The following is a 14981-nucleotide window of genomic DNA, read 5'->3' on the forward strand; positions in this document are numbered from 1 at the left end:
TCATGGCTCATGGGCCCAGCCACTCCGCAGCATGTGGGATCTTCCCGGACCGGGGCACGAACCTGTGTCCCCTGCATTGGCAGGCTGACTCTCAACCACTGCGCCACCAGGGAAGCCCTCTTATGAATTTTTAATTGTATTTTTTTTCTGTTTTCTCCTTGTGTTTTTGCTTGCTAGATTATGTTTGTTCAAATGCTAAACATTATATATAAAAGGTTTTAGAATTTGAGGCTTTAAACGTTGTTGCCTTCCAAAAGAGCAGATTTTATTTTGCTCCAGCAGGCAGTTAAGGTAAGGAACAGATCACTTTAACCTAATCAGGCAGTGGACTGATTCAAAGCTGGGCTTCCTGAGGGTGGATCTATTTCTTGTCAACTGTTACTCATAGGGTTTTGCTCTTTAAGGGTCCCAATTTAAGCCAGGGGATTTTGCCAGGGCCCCCCATCCTTGACAGACAGACCCTAAATGCCAGCCTCTACCCTGTGAGATGGCCCATCAGCTACTGATTTAGAATCAGTAAATGCTTTTAAAGGGAAAGCCTAGGCATCAGATATCAGGTTTGCTTCTCTGGGTTTTTCTTCTCTTCTAGATCTTGGCTGCTAAAGCCTTAACTTCCTTGGTAACTCTGAGATGTCTTCAAATATACTTTAAAATATATTTTATTTAGCTTGTTTTCATTGTTCTTCCCTGTACACTTGTCTACCCCACCATTACTGAGAGCAAAAATTCAGTACATGTGGTTTTAAAAGTTCTTTCACAGACACTAGTGTGTCTTCCTCTTTTATGTCAACCGTTTGGGGCAAGCAGATGAAGAGCATTGTCCCCACTATACAGATGTGGAAACTGAGAATGAGTCAAGGTAAATGATCTTCCCCAAATAGGCAGCTGGTGTGTCTTTTCGTCCAACTCTTCCTCCTCATATGGCCTCACTGTCTTTCTTATTAAATCCAGTTAGCACCTTTTAAATCATTTCCAAGGGAATAAACTATTGTTTATTGTGTTTATGGAGAATCCCTGATGTATTGGTTGGTCCTATGCAAAACTGTGTATGATTTAACTCATTCAATCACCCTTCATGTTTTTCTAAGGCATTATTATCCCCATTTTTTTCAAGAACACCAACTGTAGAAATTGATAAGTCATAAAGTCAGGCCTGAAACTCACATCTGTCTGACTACAGACTTTCTTTTTTCATTTCCCAAAAGTGAAAATATTCTCTTTCCAAACAAGTCATCAACATGCAGGAGAAGCAGTGCTTATGTTTGGGAATTATGAATATACCCCATTAATTACCTGACAGAGTCCTAGTATATCAGTCCTAATAGTCGTTTCTACTTCAGCATTCCTGGGCCTCTTACTCTTGGTGGAAGTAAATGGAATTTTCAGGACATTGTCATTAGGAAAAGATTCTAGAAAGGGAACTTAAGTCTTTTCTCCAGTCTCCATGGAGTTGTGTCATGGTTGGTATTCTCGTTAACCCAAATCAGAACACATCTGAATTTGTGAAGACTATTGTGTCAAAAATTAGTCATTAATGTAATTGTCTAAAGTGAACACCTATAAAATCTTACTGTCTAAAAGGATAATTGGTCACTATAATGAGGGCCATTTGTGAGTGCCTTTTGGGGTCCTGGCAGTGGCAGGGCATTTTACTAACCATGATCTCATTTAATCCTCACAGCAACACATATACAAGGTAGGCCTTGGTATATACATTTTGTAGACCAGATAACTGAGGATCAGAGTGTTCCGTTAACTACCATTAGGTCACTCAGTTTACATTGGATCTAATAATTACAACAACAATAATTAAATGAAACTGGACTCAAGTATGTTAGATTCCAAAGCATATGATTTTTCTACCATGCCATGCTGCTGCTATGTAAGCAAATGCCAGTACTCTTTTTTTTTTTTTTGCCGTACACGGGCCTCTCACTGTTGTGGCCTCTCCCGTTGTGGAGCACAGGCTCCGGACGCGCAGGCTCAGCGGCCATTGCTCACGGGTCCAGCCGCTCCGCGGCATGTGGGATCTTCCCGGACCGGGGCATGAACCCGTGTCCCCTGCATCGGCAGGCGGACTCTCAACCACTGTGCCACCAGAGAAGCCCAATGCCAGTACTCTTAATACTTAAAAATAAAACTTCAAATTAGTAATGTAACATTTTGTTCTGCTTAAGTGTTGGCTTAACTTAAACGTTAATATATATATATACTTGTTTTTCAACCATGGATATTTTAAATACGTCTTCCCTTATGCAATTTTATCTGGGTACATATGAAGAAAACATATACTTTGATTTGGACTAGATTTAAAGTCTACTTTTCCCAGAAGCTTGGCTCTGAAGGGAAAAATAAAAGTGAGGTAGTAGAAAGGGACACAGGATAAATGGAGGCTTATTTATTATTTTAAGCTGGCACACTGGTAACACATTAATTTGCTGATGGGAAGGAGGCTACAGGATGGGGAAGCAGGAGAGATCTGTGTGAGAAGGACTTTTATTTGGAACATCCCAGAGAAGACACTGAAGGAATAAGATCTAGGGCCACATAAAAGGATTTGTTTTACAAAAAGTTTCCCTGTTCCTCAGAAGCATAGTCAAGCTGCAGAAGAATCAAAGGACCTACAATAGTCGCAACAATTTTGAAAAAGAGGACTTAATATCAGGGCTGGGATATAATTCTAGCCTACTTACAAACTAACAAGTTAGCCTTGTACACCTTCGTGGATGTTGGGAAAAGATATGAGACTCTTGGTCAGAGTCCCATGGGGGCATCACAGCAGGCTCAAATGGATGCCTTCAGACAGAGTAGGGTGTGTTCCAAGAGAGGAAATAACTTATATTGTCCATAAACAGGCAAATGAACAAACAAAATGTACAGTGGAATATCATTCACCAGTGAAAAGGAATGTTCCTTTGATATATACTGTAACATGGATGAACCTCAAAAACATTATGCTAAGTTAAAAAAAAAAAAAAAACAGACAGGAAAGACTACATATTTTATGACTCCGTTTATCTGGAATTTCCAGAAGGGGCAAACCTATAGAGACAGAAAGCAAAGCAGTGGTTGCCTAGGGCTGGGAATGGGATTGTGTTGGGGGAGAGGAGAGTGTAAGAGGTTTAAGTAGCTCAGACTTGATAAGCTTTATTCTTTCGGTATTGTTGAAGAGAAATCGATCGCCTAACAATGGCTGGGAGAGAATGGAATAGAACACTTGAGGAAAGAAGTGGTAGAGCTTGGAAATGTGAGAACAGACGAGAATAAGGACTTTCCAGAAGCACTAAGGATCTGCCGAGGCCAGAGGCTATGTGTTTTTGGAGAATCTGGTCTGTGTTAGTTTATAGTGTTGGTTAAATCTCTCCATATCTTTAGTACAGTTTTTGACAGCATCTTTTTCCCTTGGTTTTTATCTTACTTTTTGGTTTTCTTTATCTTGATCCCTTTCTTGAGTTCCTCTTCCTCTTTTCATCCCTTAAATGTCTGCCTTTCCTAAGGTTCTTCATACATTCTCCGTAGGTAAATTGGATGCTCTCCTGTGGCTTCAGTCACATTGGTAACTGTTGCCTCAGCAGAGATGGAAACAGTATTTTCAACAATCTGCTAGATATTTTCACCTACGAGTCCCATAGGCACCTCTAAATCAATATGTCCTGAAATGAACTCAGCATCTTTCCCTCAACTCTCAATCTTGCTTTTCCTCCCTACTTCTGTGAACTGACCTAACAGCTAAGCTAATCACTGATTTCTCCCTCTTCCTCTCACTTCTCCCTGCCCCCCCTCCCCATAATTCTTTCTGTGAGCAGATCTCAAATCCATTCCCTCTCCCCTTTCCCACTGCTTCTGTCCTTTTGAGCCTTCACATTCTCTTTCCCATTGCAATAGACTCCTAACTGGCATTAGTTTCACTCTCTTCCATCCATGTTTAAAGCACTCATTTCATCACAGATCAGCCCAGAAGGCTACTCACTACTTTTAGTTCAAGTAAATTCTTTTAAAATGGCAAACAAAACCCCTTATAGTCTGGCCTCATTCTACCATTTCAGATTCACTACCCACTTTATTATTCTCTTCTCACCACCGTGTTAACCAGAGGACGTTATCTTCACCCTCAAGTAGCTCACGGTCTAGAAGAGGGAAAGTAAACTGTGATATGGACCCCAATATTACTTTTAATACTACCATCACCTCCAAAAAAGTGTACTAGGCTTACCTAGTACTTACCTAGTACATGCTATCACAAGATAAAAAAATAAAGGATGACAAGGGACTAAAAAAATAAAGATAAGAATCAGTAGTACACAAAAAACCTATCACAAGATACTTTGCATTTGCTAGAGACTGGTCACAAATTTGGCTGTAAGGATTCATGTGGGGAAGATAAAATGCTATAATTGGGGCATAAACACAGTACATTGGTTACAAATTAAGGGGGTCTTCTAAGCCAGAAATGACTTCAGGGAGCTAATAGAGCCTTTTGAGCTGAATCTTAAATGGGAAATAGAAAATTAGCAGGTGAAGGGTAGAGGGAAGGGCAAAGTGATGGCCAAGGCAGAGCACACTGACCGGGGGGTTAGATATGAGTATCTTCATGTCCATCTTAGAAGCTGTTCTAGACAGAAAGCAAGCAATTTTTAGATATTTGTCAGATGAATGATTGAATAAACTCTATGCTCTTGGGCAATTTATATATCTTTGGGTCAGGCTTTTCATTTACAGTATGAGAGAATTGGACTGGGAATCCCTTAGGCCTATTGCCAGGTCTACAATTTGATTTGGCCTCCTCTTTCTCCTATACTGTCAACTCTTTGGCCAGCACCCACAATGATCCACAATTCCCTCACTCTCTCCCTAGCTTCTCAAATTTAACAGGTGCTAGTAGTACCCTTTGAAACTGTTTTTTTAAAGCATATGAACTTAATACTCTTTGGGAGAATTCTTAGAAAAAACATCAATACAGACAAAGGTGACATGAATGTAATAAGAAAAAGCAGTGAATGAAGCTTATGTAGGAGTGGTAGATTTACACAGGGTACAGCGGAATTCATTTAAATACAGTTTTGTATGTAGCAGCATAATGATGTACTGGCAGCCCTTAAAACTTGGTTCCTGAAACTCATATTATTAGGGGCTTTTACCCTGTGTCATTCAATCCTTCAGTACACATTTTCACCAGACCAATGTCTTTCTCATATAAACTTACAGTCATCTAATAACATGTCCATTTAAGAAAAAGCTGCCATTGGTGGGGAGAGCAGTAGGGCTCTTAATCTTTGTGCCAGGAAGTCTGAGGGCCTCAGGATATGATTGGATTAGAGCTCTTCAGCTGCATTGTCTGTGCTAACTGCTGGGCTGGAGATGAGCTCAATTCAATTTGCAGCAATTAAGGTGACAGAAGCAAATGTACAAAAGTCATATTTTAAAGCAGATCCTTGGAGAGAAAAAGGCATTGCCTGTGTTTTCTCATCCTACAAGTTTAAAATGATGAGAGGAAAAACAGTCCCAACTGTGGGAAAGAGCATGTGGGCCAACATAGCAAACAGTGGAAGTAAAAGGCATGGTCTTGGAGTGATAACGCCTATTGAGGCCAAAGAATCACAGCCTGGGAGTCGAAGGAAACACACCCCATTGTGATTCCTTCCCAGATCTCCAGATGTAGCTAGGCCTGTTAGTGACTGAGAGACCTGTAGGAACTGGGACACCAGGGCAGCCTTTTGGGTCAGTGTTGTGATTAAAATCCTAGGAGAGGTTTTATTTTTAGCACAGCTGACAATGGAGCAACAGGAAATTGTGCAGCATAGCTACAAACTACATGGCCCTGGACCTTTGAAAATGATCTTAAAACGCAGATAGCATCTTAACTGCCTTCTTATTATGTAAGAAACATGAAAAGGAAATTACTAAATCTGAAAAGAAATATAGCGATAAGTATGTTTAAATGCAAAAGACAAAAATATCAACCAAAATTATTCTCCTATTTTTACAGCTCTAAAACCCCTATAATGATTGAACGTATTGTTGCTTCTAAAAATTGAAGTCACTAGTATATTTTGCATAAAGCTATAAACTCTTAACTGTGTATATGTGGTTCAACTTAATTGGCATTTTTTTTTAAGTTCAACTAAATTTTTTGTAGGAATTGTTATTTGTTGCCTCATGAAACAAATACTCTGTTTTGCTGAATTGAATCACTTTGATTTTGTTCAAAATAAGTTTCTAAAAAGATCCATGTTATTACAATAATATCTAGGAACCATGTAACTGTGAGTTTATTCCTAAGGACAACAGTCACGTTTCTACCTGTTGCATGTTGCTTTGGGAAGCATGTATACATACCAGCGGTTCTCCCTCTAGATCCATGGCCAGTGTGCTTGCAACAAGTGAGCATCACTTCCCAGTCCAGCACTTTTGTTCTACATGATAAGGAACATAGGCAAAGGAGTTGTCCAGATGTCCACAGTCTGAAATTTTTCTGGCATCCATTCACCTAGCAATTAGTATTGATTCCACAAATATTTATTGACCGCCTACTGTGAGCGAGACTTGGAGCGAGGCTCCATGGGTGATCAAAGCAACAGTCTAGTGAGAAGGCTAAGAATTTTTCCCACAATACCCAGCAGAAGACATCGACCAAACACATCTGCTGTAGTCTTGCTACCTAAATGAAGAGAAAAAGATTGCACGACTTCACTTTCCTTTGCTTGGTCACTAATATCTTCACCTACAATCTTAGCTCTAAGTTACAAACCTGCATTTGCAACTTGAGAAGTTCCCTGCTATTGCTCTTCCCAGTCAGTCATGGATGGCCTGGCTCAACTTATAAAATATTTTAAATTGAATGTCTGAGTTTCAGAGACCTATCCCTGTGACACTCTGATGAACAAATCAGCTGGGAACAAAATTCCTTTTAGCAAAAGGAGCCTGGAAGAGAAACAGTTGAGTTCTGATGGTAGGACCAAACTATGGTGTGCAGAGTTCACGTGAGACGAGGTGGGGAAGGCACCTGCATTTGTGCTCCTGCCCCACACGTCTGCTCTAGAGATGTTTCTGACAAAAAAATTAATAAATTTCTTGGCTGTACAAACCTTAGTATAACATATATTACATCTATGATGATGTATTTATTAGTATTTTCTCTACTATCTGTGGTCTCATCTGGGGCAGAACCCAAATCTTATTCTTTATTAAATCCAGCAAGTACCTGGCTCACATTAGACAGTTTAAAATATTGATTAAATATTATTACCCCATCCTCACAATCTAATCCTCACTGTAGTCTTGGTCCTTTCTCTTAGAACAGTTTCCCTTCTCTCCAATCCCATACTCCTCCCCTACACCTATCCTACCCGCAGCTCCCACTCTTCCTACAGCTAGAAAACTTCTGTAAGTCCTTCAGGTCTGAACTACCTCTGGAATCCTTTTCTCACCCTGCATAGCCTCCAGAATAAATTGCCTCCCCTTTCTAGGAGCTCCCAGACCATTCTCTAATATTTCTATCACAGCGTTTAGCACACTGTGTTGATTGTTGTCTGTCTACTCATACCAAGAAAACCCCATGAGTGCAGAGGCCATGTCTGGTTTACTATTGAGTGCCCAGCACATGGTGGTCATTCCATAATATTTATTGAATAAATAAATGAATGGATATATTTGTTAGAATGCATCCTCTCCATTAATTAGATGAAGTATATTACTAATTAACATATATATTATAGAAAATTAATGAAATTTTCACCATTCTTCTTATACCTACTATTCTTACCTCTATGTTACCTGAAAACAGCTCCCAAGAAAATTCACTCCTCCATCCAGCCAGTCACTAGACATTCACACAAGGACATGTTCTGAACACAGGCATTTAACCCTAAATTATATCAAAATGAAAATGCAAAAATATCATATTTAGGTCAAAGCTTGAGAATTCATAGTAAAGCAAATGATAGAGAGGAAATTCTAGTGGCTGAAGCACTTCCTTTCTAAGGGGTGGGGATGCTCATAAGAACTCATGTGTATTTAACAGACAAGGAGGGATTCCCATCAGGAAGGCTGCACATGGCTGTGCAAGTTGGTTCTGTAACAACCCCAAAGAGTACTTCTTGCATAAACTAAGCCATGAGTAGCACTCCCTGGAGGGGTATCACAAAGCTGTTGTGGTAAAGCTCTAGTCTTGAAGAGTGACCATGGGAAAATCCACACTGTTTATGGCAGGCAGGAGGTAATTGATTCTCTCCCCTTCTGGGGAGAATGGGAGATGGAAAAAAAAAGTTAATTATCAGCCATTCTTTTCCATCATCTTTGTAACAACTCCCTTCCTTTAACAACTGGAGAAAACCAAGCAGGTGCAGCGCACAGAGGACACACTAATTACATTTGTGTTGGCTGATGGATGTACCACAGAATCCACATTTAGAGAGCAACGCAGAGGATAATGCAATGGGAGCCGAAGTTCTCAACTTACACTGACACATAGTCCTTCTTTTCCCCTTCTCTCATACTCTATTTAACAATGTTCAGAAAGTATAGTTCAAGAAACCATTTCAATTAAAATTTTAGTAAGTAGATTACGTAACTTAATCATGAGTTGGAAAAATTCGTATTCTAAGGAAATATCATATGAAAACTTATTTTTAAGAACCAATTAATAATAACCCCCTGAATATTTTAATCTATTTTCACATTTTATTTGACCCTGGTGCATAACAGGTATCCAATAAATAAAAAGGTGAGGAGGGATATTCCATCTTTCATCCTTTAAAAATATGATGAGTTTGTGTTTCTTGGCAATGTTCAAAATAATTGAATGGAGGAAGGTCGGAATTTTTGCATCAATATAGTTTTCCTGGATCTTAATAATTATGATCATTAAGGTATCTTCTTGTAATACATCTTTTTTATTTTGTCCTATCTGTTCTGTTCATGCCCTATTTTGTAAACATTTTCAAAATTCAGCTTCTAACACCAGCTACTTTGAGAACTTAAAACTTCTTGCTGCAACATTAAAGAAAGAACGTACTTTCTGAAAAATAACTATACTATTTGAGGTACTAACCATCTAAGAAAAATTTCAATCCAAAATTACAAAAAGTCAACAATTTTTTAGAATTGTTTTTTGTTGTTTTGTCTCATGTTTTGAATTGACCTTTTTCAAATGTCTTTACCACAACTTTTTGTCAGCTGAAAGCATCTTGTACAAGTTGGTGATCTACAGTCTATCAAAAATGTTTTCTCTTGAAATTCTGGGAAGACAGAAACCACAACAAAGTAGTCTTTCAGTCTTCCCAAGTATCCCCATAAGAATAGACAGAGAAACTAGGACTAAAAAACCAAAACCTCACTGACAGTATCTATAGCAAAACCAGATGACAAGGTATCTCCATGAAGCTAAAATATGAGTGAATGAGGACAAACTAATGACAATTTGCAAGAGCCACATGGTATTAGCATTTATGTAAGAAGAAGCAAAGGAAGCAAGAGAGCATGTGATGGAACTAAGAATAGGAGAATACTCAAATCTCTAAAATCTCCGAATCTTTGGGAGCAGGATGGGCCAGTATAAGAAGAAAGCTGAGGGCTTTTTTTTTTTTTTTTTTTTTTTGTGGTACACGGGCCTGTTACTGTTGTGGCCTCTCCCGTTGCGGAGCACAGGCTCCGGACGCGCAGGCTCAGCGGCCATGGCTCACAGGCCCAGCCGCTCCATGGCATGTGGGATTTTCCCGGACCGGGGCAGGAACTCGTATCCCCCGCATCGGCAGGGGGACTCTCAACCACTGCGCCACCAGGGAAGCCCAGCTGAGGGCTTTTTGGTATGCAAATTTCCGAGAAGTGCGAGGGCTACAGCCACAGTAAGGCTTGAAGAGACTAATGCAGTCAAGGCCCTGTGAACTCATGAAATTAATATCTAAAGCCTCTTTGGGGGGAAAAAACCCTGTGTTTAGGAGAAACTTCTGGAAAGAGACTTTAGTAATCAGAGTAGAGATGGTAGAGGAAAGGGAATGATGTTCCAGATAGAGAAGAGATCTCAGAAAGTACGAAGTCCAATTTTTGAATGCTTCATGAAAGTAACCAGAAAGTCGAGAGCCATGAAACTAGAATAGATATCCTGACCTACCACTCTGTCAAAAGGTTAAGAAAACAAATTTAACTGAGATGTGGCTCAGTTAATTACAATACAAAATGATTATAAGAGGACAGAAAATAAGGAGTAGAATAGGGTCCCCTTAGGCAGTGAAAGCATGTCGGGAGGGTATGCCCACAAAATAGATGAAATTATAAATTAATATTGCAAAATAAAATAAAATTAAGAAAATCATAGTAAAAAGAACAATGTAAATCAAAAGTAGAAAAACTTTAATTCAAGTATGCTTGTTTTACAATATTAGTTTCGGGTGTACAACATAGTGATTTTATAGATTATACTCCACTTAAAGTTATTACAAAACAATGGCTATATTTACCTGTGCTGTTCAATATATCCTTGTTGCTTATCTGTTTTATACATAGTAGTTTGTGTCTTAATCCCTTACCCTTATCGTGCCCCTCCCTTCTCCCCTCTCCCCACTGGTAACCACTTGTTTGTTCTCTTTGTGAATCTGTTTCTGTTTTGTTATATATATTAGTTTGTTTTATTTTTTAGATTTCACACATAAGTGATAGCATAGAGTATTTGTCTTTCTCTGTCTGACTTATTTCACAAAGCATAATTCTCTCTAGGTCCATTCACATTGTTGCAAATGGCAGAATTTCATTCATTTTTTTTTAATTGTTACAAATATTTATTAAAAAGTGCAATTCAAAGTTTAGGCAAGTACATCATTGCAAACCACACACACACAAAGGGAAAACAAAAGCCCAACACAAACAAAAAAACAAGATACAAACAAAACAAGAAAAAAAAGTTAGCATGCTAAGGAATGGACCCCAAGAGATGAGGAGACAGAAGTCAAAGCTAGAACTCTACCCAGATGTTGCTGTGCTTCCCAAGTGCAAAAGAAGATGGAGAGGAGGGACCTGCAGCCTCTACCACTAAGTGCTGGCTCTGGGTTCAGCTGCTACTTCAATATTAGGTTTTCATCAGGGAGGTTATAAAAGTATCCTATATACATGTGTACACTGGAAGCATTTTAAAAGTCATCAGAAGCTTGAAGTGTATAGTGTCTCAGCAGTTTCAGCTACTAAAGCCCAATTAAAGCATCTGTCATTTAAATTTGGATTGGCTTAGTTATTTGAATGGATGATAAAATAGAATTGTGAATGAAAATGGCTGAGTAATATTCCATTATGTATATATACTACATCTTTATCCATTCATCTGTTGATGGGCACTTAGGTTGCTTCCATATCTTGGCCATTGTAAGTAATTCTGCTGTGAACATTGGGGTGCATGTAACTTTTTGAATTAGTGTTTTCATTTTCTTTGGATATATACCCAGGAGTGAAATTGCTGGATCATATGGTAGTTCTATTTTCAGTTTTTTGAAGAACCTTTATACTGTTTTCCAGTATGGTTGCACCAATTTACATTCCCACCAATAGTGCACAAGAGTTCCCTTTTTCCCACATCCTTGCCAGCATTTGTTATTTGTGGGTTTTTTTTATGATAGCCATTCTGTAAGGTGTGAAGTGATATTTCACTATGATTCTGATTTTCATTTCTCTGATGATCAGTGATGTTAAGCATCTTTATATGTGCCTGTTGGCCATCTGTAGGTTTTCTTTGGGTAAATGTCTATTCTGGTCTTCTGCCCATTTTTTAATCAGCTTGCTTGTTTTTCTGATATTGACTTGTATGAGCTCTTTATATATGTTAGATATTAATTCCTTATTGTTCATATCATTTACAGATATTTTCTCCCATTCAGTAGGTCATCTTTTCATTTTGTCAGTGGTTTCCTTTGCAATGCAAAAACTTTTAAATTTAATTAGGTCCCATTTGCTTACTTTTGCTTTTACTTCTTTTGCTAAGGAGACAGATCTGATAAAATATTGCTATGATTTATGTCAAAGAGTATTCTGCTTACAGTCTCTTCTAGGAGTTTTGTGGTTTCAGGTCTTACATTTATGTCTTTAATCCATTTTGAGTTTATTTTTGTATATGGCATGAAGAAATGTTCCAATCTCATTCTTTTACACGTAGCTGTACAGTTTTCCCAGTACCACTTATTGAAGGGACTGTCTTTTCTCCATTGTATACTCTTCCTCTTTTGTCATATATTAATTGACTATAAGTGTGTAGGTTTATTTCTGGGCTCTCTTTTCTGTTCCACTGATCTATGTATCTATTTTTGTACCAGTTCCATGCTGTTTTGATTACTGTAGCTTTGTAGTATAGTCTGAAGGCAGGGCGCATGATACCTCCAGCTTTGTTCTTTTTTCCCAAGATTGCTTTCGAAACTTGGGGTTTTTTATGGTTCCATAGAAATTTTAGGATTATTTATTCTAGTTCTGTGGAAAATGTCATGGGTAGTTTGATAGGGATTGCATTAAATCTGTAGATTGCTTTGGGTAGTATGGAAATTTTAACAATATTAATTCTTCCAATCCAAAAACATGGGATATCTTTTCATTTCTTTGTATCACCTTCAGTTTCCTTCATCAGTGTTTTATAGTTTTAAAAGTATAGGTCTTTCACTTCATTGGTTAAGTTTATTCCTAGGCGTTTTATTCTTTTTGACACAATTTTAAACAGGATTGCTTTCTTCCTTTCTCTTTCTGGTAGTTCATTATTAGTGTATTGAAAAGCAATAGATTTCTGTATATTAATCTTGCATCTTGCAATTTGCCTGAATTCATTTATTAGTTCTTATAGTTTTTTTGTAGAGACTTTAGGATTTTCTATATTATAGTATCATGTCATCTGCAGATAGTTACAGTTTTACCTCTTCCCTCCCAATTTGTATGATTTTACTTCTTTTTCTTGTTGGATTTCTGTGGCTAAGACTTCCAATACTGTGTTAAATAGAAGTGGAGAGCATGGGCATCCTTGTCTTGTTCCTGATTTTAGAGGAAAAGCTTTTAGCTTTTCACTGTTGAGTATGTTGTTAGCTATGGGTTTGTCTTTTTTTTTTTATGGGTTTGTCTTAAATGGCCTTTATTATTTTGAGATATGTCCCTTCTATACCCAGTTTGATGAGAGTTTTTATCATGAATGGATGTTGAATTTTGTCAAATGCTTTTTCTGCTCCTATTGAGATGATCATGTGATTTTTATCCTTCCTTTTGTTAATGTCGTGCATCACATTGATTGATATACAAATATTGAACCGTCCTTGCATCCCTGGAATAAATCCCACTTGATCATAGTGTATGATCCTTTTTTATATATTGTTGAATTTGGTTTGCTAATATTTCATTGAGGATTTTTGCATCTATATTCATCAGAGATATTGGCCCATAATTTTCTTTTTTTGTATTGTCTTTGACGCTTTGGTATCAGGGTAATGGTGGCCTCAGAGAATAAACTTTGGAGTTTTCCCTCCTCTTAAATTTTTTGGAATAGTCTGAGAAGGATAGATATTAATTCTTTTATATGTTTGCTAGAATTCCCCTATGAAGCTGTCTGCTCCTGGACTTATGTTTGCTGGGAGTTTTTTTTTTTTTTATTATTACAAATTCAATTTCAATACTACTGATCAGTCTGTTCAGATTGTCTGTTTCTTCCTGATTTAGTCTTGACAGGTTGTATGTTTCTAGAAAATTTTCTATCTCTTCTAGGTTGTCAAATTTGTTGGCATTTAACTGTTCACTGTATTCTCTTATGATTTTTTTTTTTGTATCTCTGTGGTATTTGTTGTTATTTCTCTTCTTTCATTTCTTATTTTGTTTATTTGGTTCCATAAAGTAGAAAACCTCTTATATGTGTGTAATTGCTTACCCCAAAGAAGAAAACCAAAGCAGTGGAAGAAAATAAATATGAAACATTCTAACTCAGGAAAATTCTTGAAATTAAAAAAGGAAAGACTTTAATTTCAAAGAATAAGTTCTTGCCCAAATCTATACAAAAAGAGCAAGTCATTTATTTAGAAAAGAAAAGCAGATGAGAGAGAGTGAGTGAGGGAATGGGAGAGAGGAGCTACATATAAAAAAGAATTAATATCTATCCTTCTCAGACTATTCCAAAAAATTTAAGAGGAGGGAAAACTCCAAAATTTATTCTCTGAGGCCACCATTACCCCGATACCAAAGCGTCAAAGACAATACAAAAAAAAGAAAATTATGGGCCAATATCTCTGATGAATATAGATGCAAAAATCCTCAATGAAATATTAGCAAACCAAATTCAACAATATATAAAAAAGGATCATACACTATGATCAAGTGGGATTTATTCCAAGAGAATAAGAGACATATCAACCAATTAATTGCATGAACCTTATTTGGATATTGATTCCAAAAAACAAACAAACAAATTTTAACATGTTCAATACAATTAGAAAGTTGAAACACTGCATATTTGATAATATTAAGGAATTGTAATTTATAGACATAAGGGCATTGTAGTTATGATTTTTAAAAGGTCCTTTATTTTTAGAGATACCTCCTTAAATATCTATAAATGAAATTATATGATGTCTGATATTTGCTTTAAAATAATAAAGGAGGAGGGGAAGTAATTAATTAGATAGATAAAACAACATTGGCCATGAATTGATAATTGCTGAAGCAGTGTGACAGTTAAATGGGATGGTTCATGGTATATTGTCTACCTGGTATATGTTTAAAATGATTTGCAATACAAAGTTTAAAAAGAATTTTTTGTCCTCAATAGGATGGAAACTTCAAGCCTAGGCAAAATAAATGTTTTCCATTTTCCTAAATAAACCTAAAGACGTCTAGAGTGCCAACTTATAGAAATCTTTCCCCTCGTGTCATGGTAGCCTGCTGCAATTGTTTAGATAAATCTTCTTTAACGTTAATTTAACTTCTTTTAACATCTACTCAACTGGATGCATGTGTCTGAGAAGGATTTCATGGTTTTTTTTTTA

General features: G+C 37.3%; 1 protein-coding gene across 1 annotated transcript in view; it reads left to right on the forward strand.

Annotated features, from left to right (window-relative positions):
* CAMK4 (calcium/calmodulin dependent protein kinase IV) overlaps positions 1-14981 on the forward strand; it is a 224016-nt gene that overhangs the window by 147272 nt on the left and 61763 nt on the right. The gene's annotated exons all lie outside the window — the stretch shown is intronic.

Source organism: Lipotes vexillifer, unplaced genomic scaffold (assembly GCF_000442215.2).
Source record: "Lipotes vexillifer unplaced genomic scaffold, Lipotes_vexillifer_v1.1 scaffold91, whole genome shotgun sequence".
Taxonomy (NCBI): Eukaryota; Metazoa; Chordata; class Mammalia; order Artiodactyla; family Lipotidae; genus Lipotes; species Lipotes vexillifer.